The sequence below is a fragment of the Penaeus vannamei genome, chromosome 34, assembly GCF_042767895.1.
Source record: "Penaeus vannamei isolate JL-2024 chromosome 34, ASM4276789v1, whole genome shotgun sequence".
In the NCBI taxonomy this organism is placed as follows: Eukaryota; Metazoa; Arthropoda; class Malacostraca; order Decapoda; family Penaeidae; genus Penaeus; species Penaeus vannamei.
Window position 1 is genome coordinate 7051368 of NC_091582.1, and position 15000 is coordinate 7066367.

General features: G+C 39.5%; 1 long non-coding RNA gene across 2 annotated transcripts in view; it reads right to left on the minus strand.

The window, feature by feature from the left end:
• The window catches only part of LOC113821221 (uncharacterized), a 93266-nt gene that overhangs the window by 29640 nt on the left and 48626 nt on the right, over positions 1–15000 (minus strand). The window contains exon 1 of one of the 2 annotated variants that reach the window (XR_011398101.1): positions 2676–2914. The exons of the other annotated variant lie outside the window; for it this stretch is intronic. This is a non-coding gene — a long non-coding RNA (uncharacterized lncRNA). Of the gene's footprint in view, positions 1–2675; positions 2915–15000 lie in introns of those variants that run through there. 2 annotated transcript variants of the gene reach the window in all.

The following is a 15000-nucleotide window of genomic DNA, read 5'->3' on the forward strand; positions in this document are numbered from 1 at the left end:
CAATATCTTGTGGTTACCTGCAACTGTCAGTGTTTACATATAAAGTTTATTATGACGTCATCTTGTCCTGCTCGCCCTGGTTCGCAGGAGGGCGAGCAGGACGAGATGGTCTACTTGTCCAGGATGAGATAGTAGAGGTTCCGAACGGTCAAAACATCTCGTCCAACTGGTCTGGACGAGCAGGACGAGCAGTTCCGAACGAGGAAAAAGTATCCCCAGGGCCCAAGGTTAGGAACCTCTGGTCTATAGTATCGTTCATATCAGCATCCTTATCATGTATGGCTTGATTATCCGTTCTGTTTGAGCGTGGATTGCAACAACTGACGCCTTCTTTGTCATAGCAGCTACAGTATGAAGTGCATGATTTTTTTTTTTTTTTTTTTTTTTTTTTTTGTAAAGAACATGAAGCGATTAAGCAGAGTAAGATGGAAGGGCTTTCCTGATTCCAGTATATCAGTCACTGTGGTATCCATCTTACCCAGTTGACCACATCTGCCAGTTCTGCGAAGTTCCTTCTCAGCAAAATATTTTGTGCAATGTCCATTCCTTTGCCATTGGGGTATGCGGTTGTGTCTGACTACCGAGGGCATTTTAGCCTAAGGTCAGCACAGGCTGCACTGATGTCAAGGACTGTTCCATGCCAACGCTCCTGTACTTTGCACTGCCTTTCCGCTAATACACAAACAGGCCAGGCATTTCAGTGCCACCACTACGCGAAAGACATTCCCACTGTTGGCTGCTTCACTGACAGAGAGGAAACCAAAGTGATATCTGCTTCATCATAGCCTATTTTGGCGAGATTTCTTTGACCCAGTTTCATTAAGAGGAAAGTTGTACACCCAACAACAAAAGCGGCGACGCCTCACCAGACCTGGGGCCGGATTTACTAAACTCTCTCGTAAACGCAGTCTCTCGTAACAGTTACGAGAACTATCAACGATTTCCCAACTAGCGACGTTACGACCCATTTTCAAACGCTAAACAACGAGAGCGCAGGGGTCTCGTAACCGTCACTGCCGAATTTTCTATCGCTAGGTGTCGTAGGGCTTTGTTTCCTAAAAGAACGCCTCGCTCAACCAATCAGCGTTAGCTCGGAAAAAAATCGACCAATCACAGAGCATTATCCGCTGAACTGAGGCAACAATAATGAATTTTACTTAAAACAGTTTCCATATCACCACCTGGTGAATCATCACCTTTTATTGATCATTACCGCCTTTATAAATAGTCTTATAAATTCTGATACTTTATATATATATATATATATATATATATATATATATATATATATATATATATATATATATGTATGTATATATATATATATATATATATATATATATATATATATATTCATAACCATACATTTGTATGTATATACATTATACATACAAACATTCATATATATACATATATCAATTAATCTATATATGCATATATATATATATATATATATATATATATATATATATATATTATATATACATATATATATACATATATATATACATATACATATACATGTATATATTTTTGTATAAATAGAATTGTATGTATATATGCATGTATGAATATAGTATATATATATATATATATATATATATATATATATATATATATATATATATATATATGTAGAGGGAAAGAGATCACACACATATTCATGTCTCACAAAAAAAAAAAAAAAATCAAGCATTTCGTTATATTTTCATAAGATATTATGATAGAAATTTGTTACAATCCAGTAAAACATTCATCTTAATCATTATTCATAAAGAAATGGATCCATTGCTAAATGTAATTTTACATTAGGCTATTAAGAGGTGTGTTTGTATATTGGTAACATTTGTTATCAAATATTTATTATGTTTTGTTGCTATAGAGGAAAATAGTCATAATGATGGAATTATGCATTTTCATTCAGATTTAGTACTTGAAGATGTGTTAGAGATCCTTTAATTCATGATAAATTAAATTTGCTGAGGGGTTTACATCAAGTGTTTCCGCACCTCTATACATTGGCAAAGGATAATCCTTATTTACATTAGTCATATTGTTTTTTTTTCCGTTACTATACATCCTCAGTAGGTTGCTCTTGCACATTAATTGATTTCCACATGGCAAAGTGACATTTACACACTCCTGAAGGTATTTATGAAGCTGATATGAGCTGAGGAGGGTCGCTACGATAAGCGTCACGAGAGGTTTCGGGCTCCCGTAAATGTCTCTCGTACGGAGATGTTTTACGACCTCGGGAGTGTTTTGAAAATACGCTCGTTGCAAGAAACTAGAGAGTAAGTTGTTTTACGATATAAACAGACCATTTACGATATCGTAAGACGTTAGTAAATCCGGCCCCAGAGGTTCCTAGGTGCGGAAGGGATGATCTGAATTCGTTAGGCAAAGCAAGGAGTGAGTGTTCTGCTATGTTTCAGGCTAGCGTCCCCCTCCCCATCCCCCTCTCTCTCTATCTCACACACACACACTGTGTATAATATTTGTTGGTGTGAATAACATATCGTCTCAAATATCGCCTCTTGAACTACTAAACAATGATAAATTTATGGGGTAGAGGTTGAAGACCGCGACGCACGTAGATAGTGGAAAATGGACACCGCCATCTTATAGAGCGGGAAAAATAGAAGGGGATAGCTTATAGTTTAAGATGCACCGACCTTATAGTCACCGCTAAATGACGAAAATATAACGCGCGGCCGCCTTTCAAATTCAAAGTCGATGAGCTTGTTTACCTTGCTAGGAAAAACACGACACTGACCCACGAACGCATTTTTGCGTTCGCGAACTAGTCCGTGTATCATTACGCGCTTGTCAAAACGATATTTGGCTAATTATCTGTGTCTGCTGGTACGCATTTATACCTTTAAAGTCTTTTAGTAATGTTATTATACTTCAATTGCATATCTTTATATTTATCTATACCCTCATATCGAATCCTGCGCATCGGGTGGTTCACAATTTCTTGCGCCAGCCACAGGTTAACAGCTCACCAACCAGCTCATTTCGAGATTGAAAGTCGGTGGGAAATGTTGCGTTTCCAGTGTTGTGTTGATTCTGGGTTCTTTTTTAAGACCTTTACAGTGGCATCGAAGAATAATTCGACTTCAGTAACCATCCCAGTTTTATATCTGAGCCCATCAAGAGCTCCAAAGGACGAAAAAGGTGATTAAAATCGAATCAATACCAACAGTACAAAGAAACGAAAGTTTCCGGATATAAAGGTATTTGGTTTATTATTTTACGGTGTGAATGCAGCCCTGTCTTGCCGTACATACCGTGGTGGAGAGAATGTGTCCTGGGGGGTGCTGGGGGGCTTGCCCCCCATCAACCCTCCCCTCGGGCAGTGCCCGAAGTGCACGCCTAGTCACGGCAATTTATATTGATATATTAGGTTGGTTGGTTTATTGGTCAATACGTTTTTGGGGGTTGGAACGTGTGAATTCCCGTAGAGTTTTTGCCGAAATGTGGGTTGGGTTCCCGTAGAGTTTTTTTTATTTCGCGTCAGTCCGTAGTTTAGTTTAGTCCTTTATTTACCACCCTGGCTAACTGCACAGGCGTGGGCAAGCTGTAGTACATTTGATACATGGTCAAAGCATTATATAATAGTATTACAGAATAAATCTATATCATAAAATTATTACGGTCTAAAATATATCATTTAAAGGAAAAGAACGATCAGTAATTTATCTACTCATCTGTCAAGCCGGCATACGGCTTGGACGTGGAAAGGCAATGTAACATTTGATATGTGGTCATGTGATACTACATTCCAAATTTAGGATATAACATAATTATATCTTCCAAGACATCAGATGATATGAAGTAGTTACATAGTTCTCCATACCTCATGCTAGGTGGTCTGAAAGGCTGTATTACATGGCACTCTGAGATATAATGTACAAGTGTTCGCTTATATTCTTCATTGCATAATTTACACTTCGTTTCTTCAACATTACAGGCTGTACTGACCTGCCAGTACAATCTATATCCCAGCCTGATTCTTGCGGTCACAATATCACACTGTCTTGTTCTTGTTTTGTATAAACCATAGATGAAAACATCTTGCATAAACCTGTCATAGTGCTTTATGCTACAGCTTTCAGGCCGTTGAGAATTAATCAAGTCAGACAAGTCCTCTTTGAAGGAAGTTTTAATTATGTGTGAAATCCTAGCAAGAGGTACTCCAAGATCTATATCAACACTTTGCTTGTCACATGCTGATTGTGCTAGGCGGTCAGCATGATCATGCCTGGGGATTCCAACATGCGATGGTATCCACACAAAACGTATATCATGGCCTCGTTCTTTTGCACGAAACACATTTATTCTTATGTCATTTGCAATATTTCCTGCACCTTTGTCTAGTGTGTTCAATGCCTGGAGAGCACTCTGTGAGTCGCAGAAAATGACTCCTGAGCCTTGACTTAATAGAAATTCGGTGGCTATGAGCATTCCTGCCAACTCAGTTTGCGTAGTGCTAGCCCAGTCATGAACCCGCCTACAATCCTGGTGCTGCAAAATATTGTTTTTATATACGACAAAAGCGCATCCTGCTCTACTCCCAGACTGCAAGGATCCATCAGTGTAGCATTCATACGCATTGGGCATAGTTTCAAGGTGCTCATTGATAATTGCTAAAGCATACTGCTTAAGTACAGCAGGGGGGTCAGTCGTATAAAATACACTTAGGTCCGACATTTTCCACGGTGGAGCAGAACGTCCATGTAGGGTCTTAGTTATGGATATGTTCAGCTGAGACAAGTGCTTACATGTTACTTGTTGCCATGGATTTGAATTTGAATCGATGTTGCCATTCAAAGTTAGCTCCACTATTCTATGTTTTAGTTGTCTTTGGAACTCTGTACAATAGAGGGGTTCTCTTATTGCTTTGACGCTAAATGTGGTGTTTATGTATAATATTCTTTCATAGACAGACGGCAAATTAAGTTCTGATCTCATATTCACAATCCTCGTTGTCTTAGGGGAGCCGAGAATAAGCCTTATGGCCTCATTTTGTACAATTTCTAAACTAGCCAACTCTGATTCCTTGTATAATACTAGGTGCAATGCATGATAATCTATGACCGACCGTATGTATGACAGGTAAAAGAGTCTAGCAATATTGACATTAATACCATGGTCTTTGCCGACAAGTGTCCTAAGTGGCTTCAGACGTTCCCACAGCCTTTTCTTCAGGTTTTGTATGAACTCTGCATCATTAAGAGCCACCCCGAGATATTTGTATTGGTGACAGAGATCTAGCTCAACGTCATTGATGTGAAACCTTGGCAGAGGGATTGTTTTAGGGTTAAGTGCCTTGGTTTTTTCAGTCGATATTATCAAGCCACACTCTGTAGCCCTTGCTGAAAGCACATCAAGGATCTGTTGCATTCTCTCCTCGGATGAGGATTTAATGCAAATATCATCGGCATAGCAAATAATGGAGTCACTGCCCTCAAGTGGTATATCGCCTAGTAATCTATGCATTAGGATGTTAAATAGCATGGGACTAAGTACGCCTCCCTGAGGTGTGCCGAGTTCAAACACTTTTGAATGAGTACTCTTAACACCCCTGAAGAAAACCTGAGCCGATCGATTGGATAGATACATTTGAATCCATGTTAACAGTTTTCCCTGAATACCAAAGCTAGCTAGTTGCTCAAGGATCATTTCTCTGTTTGCAATATCAAAGGCAGATTGAAGATCAAGAAATACGGTTTGCATGCTTGGTATTGAGTTTGTTAAGTATTCTGCAAAACAATGCTGACTGCTACGTCCTGGGAGAAATCCATACAGTCTGGGGGATAACTTAGCATGTATACGGTACATGAGTCTGTTCAGAATTATTCTCTCAAGTACTTTGCACAGACAGGAGGTCAAGGAAATTGGTCTGTATTTGTCAGTGTTGGATTTGGGTATAGGGATGATTAAACTTTTAGTCCAGGAGCTTGGGAGGATTCCTTGTGATAGGCTGAGTCTATACAGGTGTAAGAGTGGGTTGCCTGGCACCTGCGCAATGAGGCGAAGAACACTGTAAGTAATGCCATCCTCGCCAGGGGCTGTTGCCTTGCCTTTCACAAGGGCATTTCTCAGTTCCCACTCGGTTATTTCGGCAAAGTCGGATGGGTCAATAGCAGCACAGGCTACTGCTATATTGAATTTCCTATCTATTTTTGACTTGTCGAGATGGTCTTTTATCCCTTGTGGAAGTGAGCTCAGCTGAGAGTTTTCAGCCCACTGCTCCAGTAGCATATTAGCCTGTTCTTGTGGGCTGTGAAACTGCGGTGTTGTGGGAGCTTTACCTGTCAGCCTATTAATCTTTCTCCATACATCAGCCATGGAAGTTTGACTATTGATGCTTTGCAAAAATTGTTCCCAGTGTTTACTACGAATCTCAGTTTTTAGTTCTCTGAATTCTTTATTGGCTTTAAGAAACTGAATAAGATTGTCTAATGTCTTGTTATCTTTATAGCAATTGGCAAGCTCCTGAACTCGTTGATGTTCCTTGGCTAGAATTGGGTCATTGATCCACCTCGGAGCATGGGGGGCTTGGGGGCTCTTTTTCTTCCAGAGTTTTCGTGAACAGACCCATGTGTTATAGTAGTCAGTGACAACTTTGATTAAATCCTGAGAGAAATTTTCAACTGTTGTTACTTCATATGTGTTGTACCAATCAAAGACACGTGCCTTGAAGTGATGCTCCAGGCCCGGTGGGATGATTATTCTAAGCCTAGGTCTTTTAGGGGCTGAGTTGCTGTCAACAGTATAGTCAGTTCGGATTGCAAAGTGGTCACTAACTAATTCTCGTACTAGTGAAGTACAGACATTACCATGAACTAGATTTTTGCCAAATACGTAATCTAACCTGCCACCTCCCAAATGAGTTTCTATTTCTGTGTCATATACTGTTAGTGATCTACTATTAATGAAATGTTTGAATTCTTCCCCATTACTATTACGCTGGCTGTCTCCAAAGTGTGGGTGCCTTGCATTAAGGTCGCCCATGCATAACGTGCCTTGGTTGTGAAAATTGGGTAAAGAAACAGCCAGAAATTTTGACGATCTGGCATATATGTTATATAGTGAAAAATACCCAGAGACAGCCAGAAGTTTTAAATGATGAAATTGAACATCAGTGTTCTCGGATTTTTTAACTAACTTATGTGGCAATGTTACCTTCACATATGTCAACAATCCAGTCATGGCTGTATTCACATAAGAATGATATCCCTTAATTGAAGGTGCAATTTTCATTTTAGCAGCAGCAGCAAAAGGTTCTTGCACGCAAATCACATCAATATTATATTTACGAATATAAAACTCTAGGTCAGTCAGCCTAGGTTTAATACTACGCATATTCCATGATATGAATTTAATTGTGTGTCTATCTATATGTGAGTAGTGTATTATGTAATCTGTACTTCATGCGCTTATATCCATTGATATTACGGAATTTAAGTTCACATAAGAAACATATAACTTCATGAATAATGTACATTCTATTACAGATGATTGTCCTAAGCTTAAAAGTACTTTTAACCATGTCAAATATTAGGTCTTAGCTTTGTCCCACTTCTTAGCACAGTCCCCTCGGTTGTTGTGCCGGGTGTACCTGGGGGGCTGGTGACGTCACTGGACTCCTCGTCTGACTCGGTGCCGCAGGGATCGTGGTAGTGTTCGTCGCTGCTGTCAGCGCTGACACGCCCACTCTGGTTATCAGCACTGATGTCATGACATCGTATCTGCTCGCTCGTTTCTTTAACACTAATAGCAGCACTAGTATTTCGGCAATGACAGTCCCTGTTCATTTTTTCCTTGTCCTGTCTCAAGTTATTGTTTTCTTGTCTCAGAGCTTTGATTTCCTTTAAAAGCTCCTGCACATTTATGTCACTATGGTCAGCTGGCGTGACGTCACTTCTTTCACATGGTTTTGCGGGGGATTCCCCGGCCAGGCCTGCGGTCATCCCTGCCCGAGGGTGAGGGACGGCCGCATCAGCGGGCGCCTGGGGGGAGAGGGGGGTCGCGGTCTTGAGCTCTGTGATGATTAGCATCATCTTGTCAACCTGCTCCTTCAACAACGCAACCGTGTCGCGTATTTCGGCTACCTCTGCTTCCCCACTCGCCGACAGCCCCGGGAAGTCTCTGCGGCTGGTGACGTCACACACGGCACGCTGGCCGCGGGTTGGGTTAGGAGGGCCGCGCTGGTCACTCGCGGTCGGCGCCGGGGCCACAGGGGGTGGGGGGAGGGGCCAGGGCAGGGAGGGCCGCGTTGGTCACTCGCGGTCGGTGCTGCGGCCACAGGAGGAGGGGGGGGAGGTGCCAGAGCAGGGAGGGCTGTGCACCCCCAGTGCCAGGCAGTGACACCTGCCTTCCCACACCTGAAGCAGGATGGGACGAAGCAGATGGCGGTTACATCCGCAGAGTTTCATTGGCAGATTTTAAGCGCTTTTTGTGCTAGTTTTACGCATTTTTGATCGTTATTCTTCTTATTTAAACTTGTTTTACACCATAATTTCCCTGATATACTTCATGCCCTCCCCTGCTAACGGGACTATCAAATCAAGATCGTCGATGGAGAAATGGTACTCTATCTCCTGAACGATTCATTCGCAAAAGAAACAACGCCGAAAATCGATGAAATCATAGGATTTCATGCAGAAAAACATCATTTTTTTCGACTTAGTCTCTGCGAGGGTGCGTCGCGGTCTTCAACAATTACCATTTACGGCCTCAAAACTTGGAGGGTAATGAGGTGTAAAGGTACTGGTATTGTTTTATATTCTATTTCGTTTGGGTTCCTCCTACGAACCACAACATCCAGTCGCGTTCATGAATCGCGAAGCGCGGTTTGGTTAGGGTCGGCTTGGATGTGGTGGGCCACTTGTCTCCGCCCCTCGCAATAATATACTTATAAATAGTATTGATATTGATTATATCAATCATATACATATATAAAGTATTTATATTGATTAGATCAGTTTAAAGATTGAGATACAAATTAATTGAAAGTGCATCGTCAGTAAACCTAATTCATTATATTGTTTCCGAAACTGTTGGTGGAAATATATGAAGTAAAATCAAATGCTGTTGATGTGTGCACCAGTACATTAATATATTCATCGTTATCATCATCATTAATATAGTGTTAGTGGGGTATATAGGATGTAGTTGGTTTCAAATTATTAAGCGACAGTCTATAGACCCCGCGAAAGGCCGAGTCTAGCTTCACTCTACCCAAGGCTAAGGGAATATTCCCTCAGCCTTGACTCTACCTATTCTTACGCACCTGGTGTTCCCCCTCCAAACTATTCAAGAAACCCATTACTTGCGATATTTCCTGTTCAGTTCGTGCTTTACATATTAATTTCGTTATTTTTGGTAATGAAATTGTAAACATTTGGAAAATATAACTGCGTATGAAATATTGCCATGACTATGATTCTATTTTCCAAATATCATAACAAAAGTTCACCATCGGATCCAGGTGATATAAGACGGAGAGAGAGAGAGAGAGAGAGAGAGAGAGAGAGAGAGAGAGAGAGAGAGAGAGAGAGAGAGAGAGAGAGAGAGAGAGAGAGAGAGAGAGAGAGAGAGCAGCTGCTGAGGACAGTGCAGAGCCATATATTAATATACAATTCTGGGATAATGCAAATGAAGGATATTTCCGTCTGATGAATATTAATATGAATGTTCAAGAATTTTATATAAAAAATATGAAAAGGAATTGAACTATGTGATATTTCATTATTATTTTCGAAATTATATACGATAACTTATTTCTGAAGGCAGGTCCAAATTATTCATCAAATCAACAAGTCAACAGGACCAAAAGCGATCCCTCACTCTCTCCCCATATATATTTCAGTCATAATTGCACTTCTTTGCCTGATTTCCGTAATTTCCCTCCTCCTGACAATCGAACCATCCTATGACCTGGTTGTTTGAACGTGGGCCTCCTTTCAGGGCAAGAAGGACATGATCTCTCCGAGCCAGGTCTGGCGTGGCGTCACCGTTTTTGTTGTTGGGTGTACAACATTCTTTGGAAGACCACACACACACACTGCCCTGTAGTTCTTAAATCCACTTTTTAAAAGATACGCATCAATGGCACTTTCCTTTCGCTCAAACACCAATCACACACAGAACAAACCTTACATATCTCAACGAAAACTGCTCAAAAGCTTCCGTGTAAAGTTGATAAAGAAAACCGATAAAATTGATAAAGAAAACGGACTTGCCTTTATCGACACTGATTTTCAAAGAAATTGGACGCCATTAAATTATGATATATAGATAACTTTCTTCTACTAGTTCGGAATGAATTATTTAATGATTTCAACTTAAAGGCATAAAATAGATAACTACCCTTAACAGTATGATAAAACGTTTAGTCTAACCCGTTTTGGGTAAAAGTAATAGATACCCAGATATTTTTCACAAGACTTTGATTATTTTTAATAACAAATTCTGTAAATCAACAATATATCTATATATCTATCTGCATATATATATGTATATATATATATATATATATATATATATATGTGTGTGTGTGTGTGTGTGTGTGTGTGTGTGTGTGTGTGTGTGTGTGTGTGTGTGTGTGTGCAAATCAACAATATATCTATATATGTGTACACACACACACACACACACACACACACACACACACACACACACACACACACACACACATATATATATATATATATATATATATATATATATATATATATAAATGTATTTATATTTATATATTTATTTATGCGTGTATATAGATGTATGTATGTGTATACACATGTATGTACATATATGTACATACACATGCATACGTATATACACATGAATATATATACATATATATATATACATATATATATATATGTATGTATGTATGTATGTATGTATATGTATGTTTCCATAAACATCCTTACATATATAGATAGATAAATTAATTAATAAATGCATAAAACACACATATACATAAATGTATATGTATGAATATCCTTATACATACATGCATGCATATATATATATATATATATATATATATATATATATATATATATGTATTTATTTATTTATATATATAAATATATAAATATATATATATATATATATATATATATATATATATATATATATATATATATATTATATATTGCACTCACACATACACGTGTGTGTGTGTGTGTGCGCGCGCAGCACGTTCGGGAAAAACCCTTGATCTAAAACATCTGAGCTGAAAGTCTGAAACAGGAACGACTCGCGTACGGTTTAAAAAAGGTTTTCGTTCTGAACCCGACACTTCCTACTTTTAGTCTCTACTTTTGCACAGACAAAATAAAAAACAAATCCTATGCAAATATAAAACACGAAGTAATATAAAATCGTCGTCTTAAGCGGCAAATATCAGCATATTTGCCCGCTGAGCGAAGCAAAAGTTTCTGGTTAGGGCCTTTAAGTCCGGTAAGGAAGATCGTTAGAGGGTGTGCAAAACGTTTCGCCAGACTGTTTTCGCAACGCTCTCCCAGCCCTCTCTTCAACACGTAGGCTAACACGGTCCATGTGTATTTTTGCATAGATGTATGTATGTGTATGTATATACGTACATACATAATATATATATAGATAAATACACACACACACACACACACACACACACACACACACACACACACACACACACACACACACACATATATATATATATATATATATATATATATATATATATATATATATATATGTGTGTGTGTGTGTGTGTGTGTGTGTGTGTGTGTGTTGATAGATAAATATAGATAGATAGACAGATAGATATAAATATATGTATACATACCATATATTTATTTCATATTCATATATATGTATATGTATAATATGTACACACACACACATACACAGTTGAAATATGAGAAGACGATGTGCATCAAAGACTTTGGGATGCTCTTCAAGGTGCAGATGAATTTCTATCTAAAATCCCCATGTTACATCGCACGTGTCGCAGTGAGTACACACTCGAAAATATCTGGATGAAATAATTTCTGCTAACCGGTCAAAAGACAAACGTGATGGTGGTAGGAGCAACAACAGGTGACAGGAGAATTTCCATGGACTTAAAAAAAAATAAAGAGGTGTGTTTTCTGTGTTTCTCTCGCACAAATGGGGACAGAACATTGATACTTAGCACAAGAGACAGATATCAGTTTATAAAACGGCAAAGCAACTTCATAGAAAAGACATTCTATTAAAAAATTAATGCCTTCGGTGACATCTGCTCGGACTTGATAGCAAATGATTTCCGTTGTCACGAAGTTGTAGGGCTCAAGGCTGATTTTAATGAATGTCAACTTTTACCAGATAATGAAAATGACATTGATGATGATATCATCACTAATGTATCACATCGTTCTTATCTGCTGATAAGGCATTTGTAAATTGAAATAAACCAGGCAGCAAAGTTTTTATCAGGTTCAGAGGACTTCTCTGGAGATTTCCAACAGAGCTGCTAACCAGCTTCCTTAACACTTGTACAACCATCTGGCTTGGTCAATAACAAACTGTGATGAAATATCAATGGGGAAGATAGGAAGGTACATGGCATGGGATGACGTGTAGAGAACGATGTCAGCCCTGTTTGTTATTATTACAACAATTGATAACGGTGTTATCTGTGATCCTTGTACGTTTCTTGCTCAATTTTGTTCTTAATGCCTTTATCCACATTTCTCTGAAAAAATATAGATAATCAAAATGGCCAGATGCCTATAGACTGCAACGAAAGACGGAAGCATATTGCTTTGTACGTTAACCCAAATATCCTCTACATCTGTACTCACTTTTACATAATATATCAAGATTTCTCTCCATTATGGCCATTATTATATAATCAAAGTCCAAGGAGAGATTGCATTTATGTGATTTATTCTGGCCGTCGGTCTTGCTGACGGCAGTGACTTGTCAAACCCTCTGATCACGATTGTAGTTGTTTCTGTTGAGGAACACTAACATTCCTTGGGAAGGTATCTGAATCGAAAAATAATTCTGGATTTGTTTCTCGGCCTCGTAGTTACCGTGAAAATCGTTTAGTAAATATGTGTTATCGTGGCTTTGTGGTCTTCTACACTTCTACATGTTTTCAAAATTGTCCGAGAGGTGATCTGTTTCTTCAACTGCGTCAAGATGACAATTTGTGATATAAAGGTACACTGCCTTAGGCCGATCAGCTATTAAGGGCTTTATCGCTTCACATTCGCCTCTTTTTTAAATGTAAAAGTGACGAAACCTTCATCTTCTGCAACTTCTCCTGCTCTTTCTGCGTGATTGTTGATCACGACCGTCGGCACTACTGGAGCTTGGAGTTGTGGGGAGGGGGAGGGGGGGGGAGACTTCTGGTACTCCTGATGATGAGTTGCGTCATTCTACTGTCTATTAAGCTCGTGTAATATATGTAGTGGGAGGAGGAGGCGTCCCACCCCACTATTATTACTTCTTGTTATTGTATGTGGTAGTGTTTGGCTGAGCGGTAAGGCAGTTGTAAGGTGCTGACGTACTGGAGTACTCTGAAGATGTTGGTGCAGTTAAACTTGTCGCAGTTTTCTTGTCTTTATTCTGGTTAACTGGTATAGAGGGCAAGGCAGGTGCCCAGGGAGGAGCGCGTCATGCCAAGCCCGTGAGGCCGAGCGGTCTGAGGCAGATGGCACAGGAATTGCCATGAACGTAGTTCGTTTTGAGACAATATACAATGGAAAACATGAAAGAATAATATGGATGAACATACATTTAGAGATATTAGGTCACATGACCGTTTCGTGGAGAGGAACAAGGGTATGGTTGACATGATATCGGTACGTTTTTACAACTTTACATCTGGTTTAGGGGACAGACTGGCTGACTATACATGAAACAGAACATTTGAATATCAATAGTAAAATCAGTTACATACATAGTGATTTAGATCAAGCATTTTATAAGAAACATTTTCAGTATAAACAGGACATATTTATACTTGAAGACAACAGAATAAAAACATTGAAAATGTATGATAGTAATAAGGGTCAGATTAGCGTGTTCTACGGTCACTTCGCCAATGTCGGGCACAGGGCACTCTGGAATCTCATAAAATAAACAACACATGGCTTTCGTGGTCTGCGAGGGGGCGAGCAGCGAGGGAGCAGGTCACTAGAACTCGAATTCCCTCTGGTTTTCTTTTTTTTAAGCTTCGTCAAGCCATTGTTTGTACAGATGTTTCGATTTTCCTGTTGGCTTGTGGAATGTTCAAGGACTACTGAGATATCTTAGTACTCGGAGAAGCAAGAGTGCATGCCTGCTCGCATGCGCCCTTGCTTCCCCGGGGAGAGAGGGGAGATGTGAGGGTCGCTCACGGGTACAGCAGGTAGGGAGCTGTGGAGGGGCATTCTTGGGTAGAAGTAATGGGCATTCTGCTAGGGGGAGGAGAACAAATGGAAAAGATTGGTAGGAGGATTGGTTAAGGACAGGGAAGGGAGGGGGAGGATGACGTCTGCTGCATCTTCGCATTCCTGCTTCTGGTGTATCATTCTATTTAGTGTTGCCGATGGTCCGGATAACATTCCGATTCACAGATCTATTGTTGAAGGAAGGTTCCTGGTGTGTCTGCGTTTCATGATTTCTAGTCGTTTGGAAGGTTTTAACAAAAGGAGTAGTGGCATCCAGTCCATGGTTGGGATGTTAGTTGTTGTTGCGGTATATATAGTGGTCAATCATGATGTGCTAAAGTTTATTACAATATCGCGGGCCTTTTCAATCTCTTCCGGACCATTTTTTTTCATTATCTAATCACAGATAAGAAATCTTTCTCGTGTATTTTTAGCGGCAACAAAGCATATAGGATAATGTTCAGCACTATTATTGTATTGCCGATTTGAAAGACTTTTTTTGTTTTGCTTCCAATGTTTTCACTATTTGCCCTGTCTTCATAGTTAGCGCGGACGTACCCTTAACAGC